The sequence below is a fragment of the Protopterus annectens genome, chromosome 6.part0, assembly GCF_019279795.1.
Source record: "Protopterus annectens isolate FY-2018-M chromosome 6.part0, PAN1.0, whole genome shotgun sequence".
Classification (NCBI taxonomy): Eukaryota; Metazoa; Chordata; order Ceratodontiformes; family Protopteridae; genus Protopterus; species Protopterus annectens.
Window position 1 is genome coordinate 1,291,202,293 of NC_056737.1, and position 15,000 is coordinate 1,291,217,292.

Below are 15,000 nucleotides of genomic sequence, written 5' to 3' on the forward strand. Positions count from 1 at the left end.
TTTGGTTGTGTTAATTTGGAGTTTGGTGGATAGCATTTCAGCATTTCCTGGTGTGGGGGGGAAGGAGTTAATTAAAGTTAGCTGAAGTTGGGATTTAAACAGGAGGGCCACTCCTCCACCTTTTTTATTAGGGTGGTCTAGTCTTAAGGTACTATATCCTGGGGGGGTGAATTCATTGTCTTTTGTACTAGGTTTAAGCCAGGTTTCTGTGAGACATAGGATATCAAAGGCATAGAAATCAATTAAGGCATGGAGTTGAGTGATTTTGTTGTTAATGCTACGGATATTAAGATGAGCAATTGAGAGGGAGTTTGAGGAAAAGTGTGGGTTTGAGTAGGTGGTACCTTGTTTTAGAGGGCTTAGCTTTTGGTGGGTATTGGCGCCAGGGTTGGGGTGGATATCTCCATATATAAGTAAAGGGGTTTGGGGTGGTTGTAGGGTGTTTGGATATTTGAATGGTATTAGAATGAGTCTCTTGGAGGTAGTGAGTTGGTAGTGGTGGGCTTTATGGTAGAGAGGGAGATAGGGACAGGTTGCTAGTATGTTAATGTGTGATAGTTTGGGTAGGGGAAGTGTAGTTGTAGTATGTTTGGTTGAAGATGGAGTTTGAAGTAGCATGAGATTTTCATAGGAGGTAAGGGTGTAGTAGTAAAGTAGAATGTTTAGGAGAAGAAGAGGAGAGAGAGTTTTTAGGGTTGAGGGCATAGTTATATAGAGTAGGAGGTTAGAGGTAATAGGTTAGTAGGGAAATAGGAGGGAAGGTTTCAAGAGAGGGTGTGGTTAAGGAAGTGAGGAATAAAATGGAGGATGTATTGGAGAGATGTTATAGGTTGGTGGGTACTAGGGGGTGTGTCTAGGGAAGTATAAAGGTAGGACCCCTGGGGGTGGGTGGGAATTGGGGGTAGGGAGGGGTGTGGAGTGAGCATAGCGAACGGAGCGGGGAACAACAAGACGACCAGTAGCAGAAAACAATCAGTCTGGAGGTAGAGAACAGGTGGAAAAGTAAAAGTGGGTTAGAAAGGTAGGGAAGACGTGTGTGGGGTTACTAATAAAATGCTGTATAGGGTAAAAAAGATGTGTTTAAGAAAGAAAGAAAGAAAACAAGATAAAAATCAGGTTAGAACATTAAGAAGTTTTTTCAAGGATTTATGAAATGGGGGATAGGATGGCTATGGGACGGAAATTAGTAAGGCAAACGGAGCGGGTTGAGCCCAAGAGCAGAAGAGGAGCGAGAGACTATCAGAGGAGCAGTATTAGTGAAGTGTAAGTAGTAGAAGGTTAAGTGGAGAGGGCCTGGACAAGGTGTGAGGAGTGGGCTAAAGGTATTGGGGAAGAGTGAGGGACAGAGATGTGGGTACTGTGAGACAGAAGGAGAGAGTTGTTAGGTTTATTTCTTATCCTAGCACAATGGAGAGTTTTAAGTTAAAGTTTAAACTCAAATCAATGGAGAAGGGATATTCTCTAGTGGACAATGCAGGAATGCAATGGCTCACCAGGGAATACTTGGGCTGATAAGATAGGGGGAGAGGAGAGCAATAGTAACAAAGAACAGTGTGAGGTATGGAAGATAGAGGAATATATATATATATCAACTGTTTTCTTTTGTACCAAACCTATAAACTCCCAAATGAGCTACAATTACATTTACTTTGACAATATATTAACTATTTGTAATACATCTGTAAATGTTGTATTTGTGCGAATTATATATGCATTTTTCCATTTTGAATTATATGTAAAAATATGTAATATTTCCTGTAAACTTTATAAAAAGTCTTTTGGCTTTTCCCAGTTAGGGGTCGCCACAGCGGAACTCTGGTCTGCTAAGGATTGGCAGTGGATTTTACGGTGCCGAGATGCCAGCCCGACACCCAACCTTCAAAGAAGGCACTCCCATTCATGCACTCACCTACCTGCATGTCTTTAAATGTTACTCAACCACAGGGAGGACATGCAGACTCCACACACAAGGCACTCCAGCCAAGAATCAAACGGGAGAACCTCTTGCTGTGAAGTGACAATGCTAACCGCTGCACCACCTCGGCCTATTTCCTGTAAACATTATATGGAAATTTTATCCCTGGGCCACCATATAATGGCATCAAACCCAGTCAGACCTTTTAGATCAAGAAAAACAAACAAATAAATAAATAAATAAATGTCTTTATGATCACAATAACCAGTAAGTCAGTAAGGTGAGAGACTAAGCCACCTAAGTTTAAAATGAATGAGGGGGGTTTATGTAGCCACATATAGACATAGACAAGTACAGCTAATTCAAAGTGGGAAACAGAAGGGATGATAAAAAAGAAAGATGAGTCTTTGGAAAAGGAGGCAGGATGGTATATGACACGAAAATTCAAGCACCTGTATAGTATATTTCAAAAAAAGGTACAAGATAATAGTGCAGCACAATTTATGGCCACAAGATAGATGTTTTAAGAAGAGAAATGAAAATGTATACATTTCAATAAAGGATTGTATTATTTTTAACCAGCCTTCCTGTACAGGTAGTTGGATCAACAACCATCTCTGATTTTAAGTATAAACAAGGCAGTTATGAAGCCTTCTTCATGAGAAATGGGTGGCAAAAAGGACAAGCTATTAAATAAGCAAGACTTGCCAGCATATCTGATACAAAAGGCAGACTAGTTAGCCATTTAGTCCTTACCTGCCATCAGAATCTGTGTGTATGTTACCAGAACAATGAACTGCTATAAACAGTCCTTTTGATCAGTGCAAGTATGATCTGTTAAATGCATTCTAATGGGGCATGCAAGGTATATTTCTGTCAGTTTTGCACACAAGAACACTTTCACATGGTGGGTTAAAGACTGAACTTGTATAAGGGTTTCTTATAGTACAGAATGTGATTTCCCTCTGGTAACACTATGGCAATTATTTTGACTGGGTATGTATACTACAACAGTCATCTGCTTTGTCCAACATATTCATTCCTCAACTGGGCTATTGTTTATGAGTCCAATATCTACATCTATCTATATGTACATATATATATATATATATATATATATATATATATATATATATATATATATATATATATATATATATATATATATATATATATATATATATGTATATATATATATATATATAGCTATATATATCTATATCTAGCTATATATATATATATATATATATATATATATATATATATATATATATATATATATAAGCAATTCACAAATACACAATTGGAGGATATATGCTTGTCTCCCAAATATGCAACAAAATCCAGAAGAGTTAGGATTTTTGCTTGGAAATGTTACATAGATATTTTTATACCCCAAGTAGACTTCCTCAGGTAGACAGCAAATGGAGGTGTGATGGGGAAGAAAGATGCAATTGGGAACATATTTTCTAGAAGTGTAATGAGTTGGTAGACTAAAGATTACTGTATCAGAGATACTAGGTGAGCAAATTGGTGTAAATAGGGAATATTTTTTTCTGAGCTATGATACAGAATTGGAACTGCCTAGACATAGTGAGGCCTTGCTGGGTCTACTTATGGTGGCTGCCAAAAAAGCAATTACTAGAAAATGGAAATCAACGTCTAAACCAACTGTACTAGAAGTAGTGAATATAGTAACAGAGATAAAATAACTGGAATTGGGATCTTTAGAAAAGGGTAGGAGCAAATTGCATAGAAAAATGGGAATTATGGGAACAATGTATACAGGGGAGGAACAAGATTTAAAAGAAGGCAGGATTTGAATGAGCTATGTAATGTTTGACAGACAATGATTGGGTAGATTATAAGAGATGTATAATGTTTAAAGCTAAAATTGTGTCACTATGCTAGACAGGGGTCTAGGGAAGTAAATAGTGTAGGAAGAAATAGCCAGGGAATTGTTATGGCTAGGCTTGTATAGGCCCTAGGGCCGATAGCCTAGTACCAACCTATGAACCTATGAACCTAAATGCTTGTAACTGGGATGTCAATATGGTTTATTTTCATTTATATAAATGTATGATTGTCTAGGTCATAAGTGATAATTTAATAAAGATGTTTCTTGTTTAACTCCTTCACTCCGGAGCAGCTCATAAAATGCTACCTGCTTAATTCAACCATAGGAAGAACAGTGCAGCCTGAGCTCATTTTCATAAAATCCATGTGTAATACCATACAGAAAACAAATGTCCAAACTCTTTAACTATTACAGCTATACTAAAACTAGAAATGCGAAAGCTGTTCAGCAGACACTGACCTTTCCAACAGTGTAAATTTTGATAGTCCATATCAAAGTCATTATTAAATATTTGGCAAAGAATGCTGATATTGTGCATATTTTTTACCTTTTTGGAAAAGCAAAGCACAATATATTGGTCAATGTACCATGTAGACCAATATAATTTGCATTTAATTTGTTTGTATGAATGTCAGCTTTAAAATTATACCTTAACCATTACTGTGTGATGCTCTTTTATAGACATATTCACAGAAATATGATTAATATAATATTTATCATAATTGATAAACAAAGCATAATATCTCATCACCTGTAACAGACAGAGGCTACATATCAGTGTACAGTTTGTGTGGCTCAATGTCAGCTTCGAATTGATGCATAATTTGTGTCATCACTATGCTCCCTTGCAAAGATATGGGCATAATAATGAGAAGTATTGGAATGTATAATTTTCATAATCCTACAAGACTAAACAAACTGTGATATCTGTACATGTGTACAGCACACAGACACAGTTATTTTACCATGTTGTAAGGATTAACACTGTCTTCAAAATTAGGTATTACTTGGCACACTGACATGTTTCCTTGCAACGTTATTTACCAAAATATGAAATAAATCATAATTTCCATAACCTAAGTCCAAAACAAACTTTGATATTTATACATGTGTACAACATACAGCTACAGTTCTTTTACCATGTTGGAACTATGAATACTGTCTTCAAAATGAGGTATTACTTAGGACATTGAGATGCTCCCTTGCAATGTTATTTACCAAAATATGAAAAAAAATCATAATTTCCATAACCTAAGTCTGAAACAAACGTTGATATTTGCACATGTGTACAACATACAAGCACAGCTCTTCTACCATGTTGGAACTATTAATACTGTCTTCAAAATGAGGTATTACTTAGCACAGCGACATGCTCCCTTGCACTATTTACCAAAAATATGAAATAAATCATAATTTCCATAACATAAGACCTAAACAAATTGTGATATATGTACATGTGTACAGTGCAAGACCACATTTCTTTACCACATTGTAAGGACCAATACTGTCTTGAAAATGAGGAATTTCTTAGCATGCTGACATCTTTCCTAAGCTAAGTAATTCACTAAAATATAAAAAAATTATAATTTTCATAGCCGAACTCCTAAAAAACTGATATGTGTACTGGTGGGAGGAAGACTTGAAATTACTGCATGTAGGCAAAAACCCAAAACTGACTTGTGCATTCATCAATGTGATAATGACCTCTACTTGTGTGAATAACAGTGACAGCTGCTGGGAGAGACACAGGTGATAACTGCTGCACATAACCTGTTGAGTAGGCATTCATTATATTACCTTCTGCAGCTGTTATGTAACACAAACTCATTATTATCTGTTAGGAGAAGACCATAGTCATTCAGTAAAAATAGTACAACACTTAGTAAAAATAGTATTACACTTATTAATCAGCACTTCCTTCCACCTATGTGTTAGGAAGTTACCAAACAATGAGGAATGACTCATATTAAAAATCTTTGTTTAGGTTCATAGGTTCATACTAGGCTATCTGCCCTAGGGCATTTATAAGCCTAGCCAAAGTGTGTTTGGCTTTTGCCACCCATTTTAAATTAATTTTGCTATGCTCATTTTCGAGGTTAGTATACTGTGCCTCTGTCTAACAGTGACACAGAAGTGATACCCGGGGTAAACCTACAATCTCCCATCCACTCATCAAAATTCCTCTTGAAGCAAGTCAATGAGGGACTCTGCCTAACCTGGACTGTGATTTTATTCCAGAGTGAAGGGAGCCTCTGGGTTATGAATCTGCCCCTCCAGCATGTCCTATTTATTTCAGTGCTGAGGTTCAAGTCTCTCAAGTGCATAGCTTGATGGGATTTAGATTTTCTGAGGTGCAGCATGTCCATTAATTCCGGGTTGGACATGGCTTTGTCAGGCACAGATCACCTCTGAGCAGGCGGTATGCCACTGAGTAGAGCTGGAGTTTCTTTAACAGGGCAGCATATGGCATCTGTTTAAGCCCTTTGATCCTCTTGGTGAGGTACTTTTGGGGTCTTTCCAGTTGCTGCAGGTGTCTGGTAAGGTACATCCCAAAAGGGGCATTGTACTCAATTATAGGCCTGATGAGGGATGAGTAGAGAGGCACGATGACCTCCCCTGATCTAGATGTGAATCCCTTCATGATTAGGTGGGCTACATAAAATGTTTTTCTAACCACTTTGGCCACGTGGTTGTCAAATGAGAGATTGCTATCAACTTGGGTCCCCAGGTCCCTAATTACTTCTTCTGTACTTAATGGATTACCACCTATGTGGTAATTTGTGGGTACTTTGTTTTTGCCAAAGGAGATGACTATACACTTTTTGGAATTTAGCTTGAGGCCATGGCTCTGGCACCAGTTGTCTGTTTCTATGAGGCCCTTTTGGAGGATGCTTGTGTCGGCTGGAGAGTCGATTATGGCACCCAGTTTGCAGTCATCTGCGAACTTGGTCAGCCACAGTCCTTCCGTGTTGTCCTGTACCTCCAAGAAATATATACCGAACAAGAGAGGTCCCAGGACTGAGCCTTGTGGGACGCCACTTGTAACTGGTTTGGAGTCTGACATGGCTCCAGCAATTCTAACCATGTGGGTTCTGTCCTTGAGCCAGTTTGCAACCCATCTAGTGACATAGGGGTTTATATTTAAGCTGGTGAGCTTATCTATAATGCCCGAGTGGGTTATTGTATCGAAGACTTTTGTGATGTCCAGGTAGGCTGTGTGGACCACCTTCCCCTCGTCAATGGCCTTGGTGACTGTTTCAAAGAAATCGACCAGGTTTAAGAGGCAGGATCTGCCCTTAACAAAGCCGAACTGGGTAGGATCCAGTGTCTGTAGGTCCCCAATATCTTTATTTATGAGATCCATGATGATCCTTTCCATAGCTTTGCAGACCAAGCTAGTCAGGCTTATGGGGCGATAGTTTCCAGGATCCGTTGAGGCACCACTTTTGTGGAGAGGGACCACTGTTGCTGTACGCCACTCTTTGGGTACATATCCTGTAGTAAGGCTGAGATTGAACAGTAGTTTTATGTTTGGGTTTAGCTCTTCTTGGAGTTCATGTAGGACGCAGCCCGGGACACCGTCTGGTCCCATTGATGCTGTGTTTTTTGCTTTGGAGAGGGCGGCTCTTACCTGAGCATCTGAGATGTCAGGGGTCCAGCACTCTGCTGGGATAGATATTTGCCCTTTTGGTGGGGGTTGCGCTGAACCTGTCAGCTAGGATGTTGGCAATGTCTGTGGGTTCGGTGTATTTTTTGTCATTTTGGACTAATTCTGAGCATATCTGGCAATTCCCACCCAGGTTCCTAACATAACTAAAGAAAGCCTTGTGATTATCCTTAGTGTTCTGTGCAATTTTTCTCTCGAAGCTGGCCTTAGACGATTTTATGAGTGCCCGTAGTTTTTTGCTAATACTGATCAGAGATGCCTTCCCTTTTTGGGATTTTGCTCTATCATGTAGTAGCTTCCTCCTTCTGTTGTATAGTTTGTTTATGGCTGTGGTCCACCAGACAGGATGTCTGCCTTTGGAGGATTGGATCTTGGTTTTATTTGGGATTGCATGATCCATGCATTCCTGAAGGTGTTCATAGAATGCGTTTATAAAGGATTCTGCAGTCTGGGCCGTATTTTCCACAGGCCCGGGGGCTTTGAAGGATTCCACATCGGTTTTGAATAGTGTGAAATTTGCTTTAGAGAAGTTTTTCACTGTGGTTTGCTGGGCAGGGGGTGGGGTCAGGATGTGAATATCCAGTGAGATTAGTTTATGGTCTGATCTTACCAGTGAGGGATACACTTCTGGTCTGGAGCATAGAGTCCCCATGTTGGTGATGATCAGGTCCAGTATGTTTTCCCCTCTGGTGGGAGTGGTAACAAGTTGTTCCATAGCATTTGAGTTTATAAATTCTAGGAACCTTTGGGCTAGGGTGTTGGAGCTAGGGTGTTGGAGCTAGAGTAATGCTCCCAGTCTATGTTTGGGTAGTTGAAGTCGCCCAATATAATGGTGTTTGGAGAAACCTTCATATTTTGCAGTGTTCTCAGGAAGGCCGAGTGGGGTTCCTGGGTTTGGGAGGGTGGTCTGTAGCAGGCTATAAACTGGAAGGCAGTTTTACCCACTGTTAGTTGCACATGGATAGTTTCTGATGCTTCGTGCTGTGCCACCAACCTGGAGGTGTGGGTATCTTTGACGAATATTGATACACCCCCTCCTTTTGTGGTTCGGTCCAAGTTTTGGGGCCGGAAAGCATGGTATGAGGTATAACCTGGTAGTGCTGGGGTGCTCTCGAGAGCCTTGAACCAGGTTTCTATTACTGCATAGATATCGATGTTCTCCATGCTAAGGAGAGTTTCGAGTGCGTGCATCTTGAGGTTTAGACTTCTGGCATTGAGTAGCATTACTCTTAGTTTCTTATCCCTTGTGATACCTATGGAGGTGGGTTTGTCTTTTGAGCCTTGCCTAAAAAAGGCACTATGGGGGTAGCAAGAGCCTTTGCCAATATCCAAAGCCCAGGGGTGACAGGTGCAAGCCGTCCCTAGCGAAGCATCGTGGCTTGTCGAGCATGTCATCCCAGGCTGACAGGCATTGGATCCCCTTTGAATGACACCAATACTTAAGCCAATTGTTGAAATTGATCATCTTGTCTTCATATTGTGGCATCATTCTTGGTGAGGGTAAGATGCTACTCGAGGTCAGGGTCATACCGGCCTGGGCTACATGCTCAGAGAGCTCCTCTATGTCTCTTTTCATGTAGTCCAGGGAGGTACGTCTCAGGTCATTCACACCAGCATGGACAATGACTGAGTCATATTTGTACTTGCCTTGGAATGACCTGAGTGCTTGTGTTATGTGGCAGATCCTAGCACCCGACAGGCAGCTCACCATGACCTTGTCCTTGTTCAGCCTGGTCACAAAATGCTGTGGTCAAGTAAATGAAAACACTCTCGTGCCTTTCACTTCCAAAAGCAATACTGAAATGGCAATATGAAATGTCAGTAGCAAAAAGGATCACAGATTCTGTGGTGACTATGGTCAACTACAACTGCTTGAACATTAAAAGCAAAAAATGTTCCAAACACTCATTGTATACATACAGCTAAATCAAGATAGAAGTAAAAATGGCTCATCCTGAGATTTCACTGCTAAAATATTTTCTAAGATTCCATTACCAGTTGCATAGAGCAATTATTTTGTATATGAAACACTAATATATAAGATGAAACAGCATAAGCAAGTCAAATTATAGAAGCATACGCGTTTATTTTCGAGAAAGTGATTCTAGTCCTGTGCACTTCTTCTGGGTATGTGAAGGACAGGGTGGAAAGGAGGAATGTAACTGGAGTACTAGAGAGGAAGAAAGACATGATTGAGTGATTTATGCTTAGAACAAATGGTGGATTGTACTGGGCTCCATGCAATGCAAATATAAGTGGAAACAGTTCAGAAACTCTATACACCCACCAAGGGAGGCAGCTAACACAACCACAACATAACAGTTGTGGTCTTCATGCAAATAAGTAAGACTTAGACTCATTATATAATGATAGACATTTGAGTTTTAGACTTCATATCCTTTAGAAGATGCATGCTACTGAAAATCCTGTTACTGTCATATATCTATATGAATGCAATTCTGTACATGCACCACCCCTGGTTAAACTGGCACTAATATATGGATATGAATGTGACTCTGAACCACACCACCCCTGGACTGGTACTAATATAGCTATCTAAATTAACTCTGTACCCGCACCACCCCTGGTTAAATTGGTACTAATATAGCTCTATGAATGCGACTCTGTTCCTGCACTACCCCTTGTTAATGTGATAATGAGCTGCATTAGAAATAGTATAACAACTTAGATTTTTACTGAGCCCTTCGTCCTCCCACCCAGTTTCCACACATGACTGACAAAGCCAGGAAAAATGCCCAAAATATATGGTACCTCCATGCTGGTAGTAGTCAGTAAGTAATAACCTTTACCTCATTCAGGCAGCTACTGAGTATAAACAGAAATACAATAATACAGCCAGAAGTGTCAAACTTATCTGGTTCATCCGTGTAAGAATTAGTCGAAAAAGGAGCAATTAAAGTTCTCAGCTAACCATCCATCTGGTTACAGTAGTATGTCCAGGTATGCACAAGAACCAAAATGAAGCATTCCTTGCAATGACCCCGAGTATACATTTGCCACGTGACCCATTCAGTACATATGTCTCAACCTCTTACACTAAGAAATCTGTACAAAAACATAAATAACAGTGGGACATAGGAACAAAAATATGGGCAATGTTTAAATATTGCTCTTACAAATGTATAAAATTTATTAGAATAACAGGTTTTGCATTACCATGACTTTTCTGAAGAGTATGAAGTCTGAAGCTCCAATGCCTGCCATTATTTTCTAACTTAGGTAATTTGCCAGAAAACCACTATTTTATGACAGACTGACCAAAAATGTGGAAAAATCAAGACATTCTGCGAAAGTAAATTAAAACATTCTCATGTGCATTTGACTTCCAAGAGCAGTAATGAACTGGCAATATGAAATGTCAGTAGCAACAATTAAAGGAATACAGAGTCTGTGGTGACTAGAGTGAACTCCAACTACTTGAACATTACAAGAAAAAACGTGTTCCAAGCACTCATTGTATACATACAGCAAAATCAAGATAGAATTAATTCTTGAGCAGTGATCCACAAAATAGTATTGCTTCCCTTTTGCAAATTACCATTTTTCATAAGAAAGACATACTAAGTCAACTGAACCATTTAATTATCAAGCAAATCATAGTGAATTACACAACAGTTAAAAAGTTAACTATTCATTGATTAAAATGCCCATCCTCACTATGAACATATGAAAAACATTTATTCTGATAAGCAAAGATCAACATATGCTATAATTCATCCCTCTGTAAGAATATGTAGTGCATATGTGCACACACACACACACACACACACACACACACACACACACACACACACACACACACACACACACACACACACACACACACACACACACACACACACACACACACACACATATATATATATATATATATATATATATATAGATGGATCTAGGACATCTGCTCGATTGAGCAAATGACCAAAACCCAAATGGCCGGGCATATTTATGCAAAAGTACTTTTCACCGAAGAAGCACTTTCGCGTAAGTATGCCTGTTACCAAGGCTTTACTATAGTGCGGGTATGGGAAATTTCCCTTTTCCCCACTGTAGTGCGGTCTCGGAGGGAGAATATTAAAGTGGGGGGTTCAGGGGGGCGAGGCCCACTTGCTAAAATGTAAATGTAGTGTTTTATTTATTTTTTTTAATATGCTTTAACGAAAGTGCTTTTTCGATAAAAGCGCTTTCATTAAAGTGTGTTCGGTTATTATGGATTCGGACGTTTGCTCACTCGAGCAAATGTCCTAGATCCATTTAGACATATATAGACATATACTATGATTATTTATATTACATCCCTCCAAGATGTAGAATTAGCCCTTTATTGATACTTTTTACTATGTTCCAACCTCTCATATACATAGTCATCTCTTCTTGAAAGTCATCTAGCCTATTCAGTGTCTCTCTAAATATACACTGTGGCAGTACTGGTAGAAAGTACACACTTAAAACAGTAAAGCTATAGGTTGCTAGGAAACCTCTCATCCCTACATAACTGCTCTCATCTAAAAATGTTTTCTGACAGGTTAACATTACCACCCTCATCCAGTCACTGTTAAGTAGTGCTTTATACTCACTTTCATCTAAGTGTGCCAACTGCAATGATCAGCCTGTTAATATTTATATACTGTATAAGATAAAAATAATCCTCTTTCAAGCATGGAAACCTCTTATTCACTCCTTAATGGGATGTTTAGCTGCACCAGTAGAGACGTTCAAGAAAGGAAAGCTTTGCGGTTTGAGCACTGGCACTCCGAATCATTTGGAACACTCGTTTCATAAAATATGAAGATTTGCAGGCAGAATGACAGCAATGTGGTATAAAGACTGTTCCAATAGTAGTAGGAGCAAGGGGGTCTTATAACAACACAATCTACAATCGTATTTAGATAAATCACCGATACATGTTACCCCCATACAAATTGTAGGGGTCATTATTACTGGGCACACGGCGGTGCTATGAAGAGCACTTCTGGCTGACAGCAAAGATTGAAACAATACTAATTTCATGAACTGGTGCCTGTGGTCCACTGAAATCAGTGCAACACCTCGGTAAAGAATTATAAATAAATAAAAATAATGTAAGCTACCAAAGACTCTACAAGCAAACGTTTTATGGCGTCAAGGATAGGAATTGGCTCTAATATTACTTGTATGTAGTGTAACTTGCTTTGCAATGCTTATTGCCTAAAAACTGTGCATACCCTGATTAGCAAATGTTAATGGATACATACAAATCCAGCATAGCAGAGACCTCAATACGTAAATACATAACATCAAACAACTTGTTGGAAACACTATATTTTATGGGTAGCCCACTTGTATCACAACCTATTTAAAATATGAAGCTGAACATGACATTTACATTTAAAAAAGAAAATAAACCCGATGCAAAAAAAAAAAAAAACTTTATGCATGGTTTCAGCATAGCATCATGTTTTTTTTTACCCGACCCCATCTTACAATACACCCAAGCTCAGTTATGTATACTTTTGTCTGCCTAAAGCAATAATTTGACATTGAGAACAGCAAAGCTGGCACCATCCTACCTTAGTCTGGATTGGGTGAAACAGTCTGTAGAAGGGACTAGCACAGACAGATATTCGGTGTAGGTCTTTCTGCTGTAGAAGAACTCCCGTTCAGTGAAGTGTCCAGTGAAAATAAATAGAGGGATCCAGCAGTAACTTTTTCACAAGCAAGAAAAGGAAAGGGAATTTTTATTGTTGGACCCCCTATTTATTAGCCCACAACAAAGGATTTCTATATCGGGGGTGGAGGTGTTAAGCTAATGGTAGCTTGGATTGGACGCCACCGCTTGCTTGATTAAGCACACAGAATATCAGCTTGATTTGGAGAGGAAAGTACAAAGTGATTTGCTAGCCAATTTTCTCAGAAAACTGAAATACTAACACCATGTAACTCCATGCTGAAAATTAAGCTGACAAAGTACCTGACAAAGTTCAGTTACTTTTTCAACTTAATTTTCAACAGTGGAGTTACTATCTGACTACAAAGTTAACTGCACTGGGAGAAGGCACTCGGGTTTAACAATATGGAGTTACTATCATCTCACAGTAAGCTTGGGTGTAACCGCAGAGGTGCCATGAGAAGGTAGTTGGGGTTAATGAGTTAAAAAATAAGAACAATTAATAAATAAAAGAAAGAATCTGCCACACACTTAGATGTGTTCAAATGTGTTGGCTCCTCCAGCATCAACCCTTTGTTTGTCCCAAGCCTGATGCATAACAGATAAATAGTCCCCATCATGGTCACTGCCTAGGACTGTGCATAAGATGACAATCTGTAAAGCACAAGATTAAGGACAAGTCCCAGGCCATTCGTCCAACTTATTAAGTTGTCAATACAGAGCAAGTCGAATAAAATGTTTTGTGTGATGCTTCTCAACCTGGAAAGCATAACACATCCCTAGAATGTTTATTAGGGTCCAGGTGCTACTTAGTGGTCAGAGGCATCAGTCTAATACCTGATGTACATGCACGAGGCAGAAAGGGCCCTGATCTATGTAGCATTTCATCCTAAGATAGTACTAAGTAACATGCACAAGGCAGAAAGGACCCTTAGCATTTCATCCTAAGATAGTACTAAGTAACACGAGGCAGAAAGGATCCTGATCTATGTAGCATTTCATCCTAAGATAGTACTAAGTAACATGCACAAGGCAAAAGGACCCTGATCTATGTAGCATTTCATCCTAAGATAGTACTAAGTAACATGCACAAGGCAGAAAGGACCCTTAGCATTTCATCCTAAGATAGTACTAAGTAACATGCACGAGGCAGAAAGGATCCTGATCTATGTAGCATTTCATCCTAAGATAGTACTAAGTAACATGCACAAGGCAAAAGGACCCTGATCTACGTAGCATTTCATCCAAAGATAGTGCTAAGTAACATGCACGAGGCAGAAAGGACCCTTAGCATTTCATCCTAAGATAGTACTAAGTAACATGCACGAGGCAGAAAGGATCCTGATCTATGTAGCATTTCATCCAAAGATAGTGCTAAGTAACATGCCTGATCTATGTAGCATTTCATCCAAAGATAGTGCTAAGTAACATGCACGAGGCAGAAAGGACCCTGATCTATGTAGCATTTCATCCTAAGATAGTACTAAGTAACATGCACAAGGCAGAAAGGACCCTGATCTATGCAGCGTTTCATCCTAAGATAGTACTAACATGCACAAGGCAGAAAGGACCCTGATCTATGTAACATTTCATCCTAAGATAGTACTAAGTAACATGCACAAGGCAGAAAGGACCCTGATCTATGCAGCATTTCATCCTAAGATAATACTAACATGCACAAGTCAGAAAGGACCCTGATCTATGCAGCATTTCATCCTAAGATAGTACTAAGTAACATGCACAAGGCAGAAAGGACCCTGATCTATGTAGCATTTCATCCTAAGATAGTACTAAGTAACATGCACAAGGCAGAAAGGACCCTGATTTATGCAGCGTTTCATCCTAAGATAGTACTAACATGCACAAGTCAGAAAGGACCCTGATCTATGTAG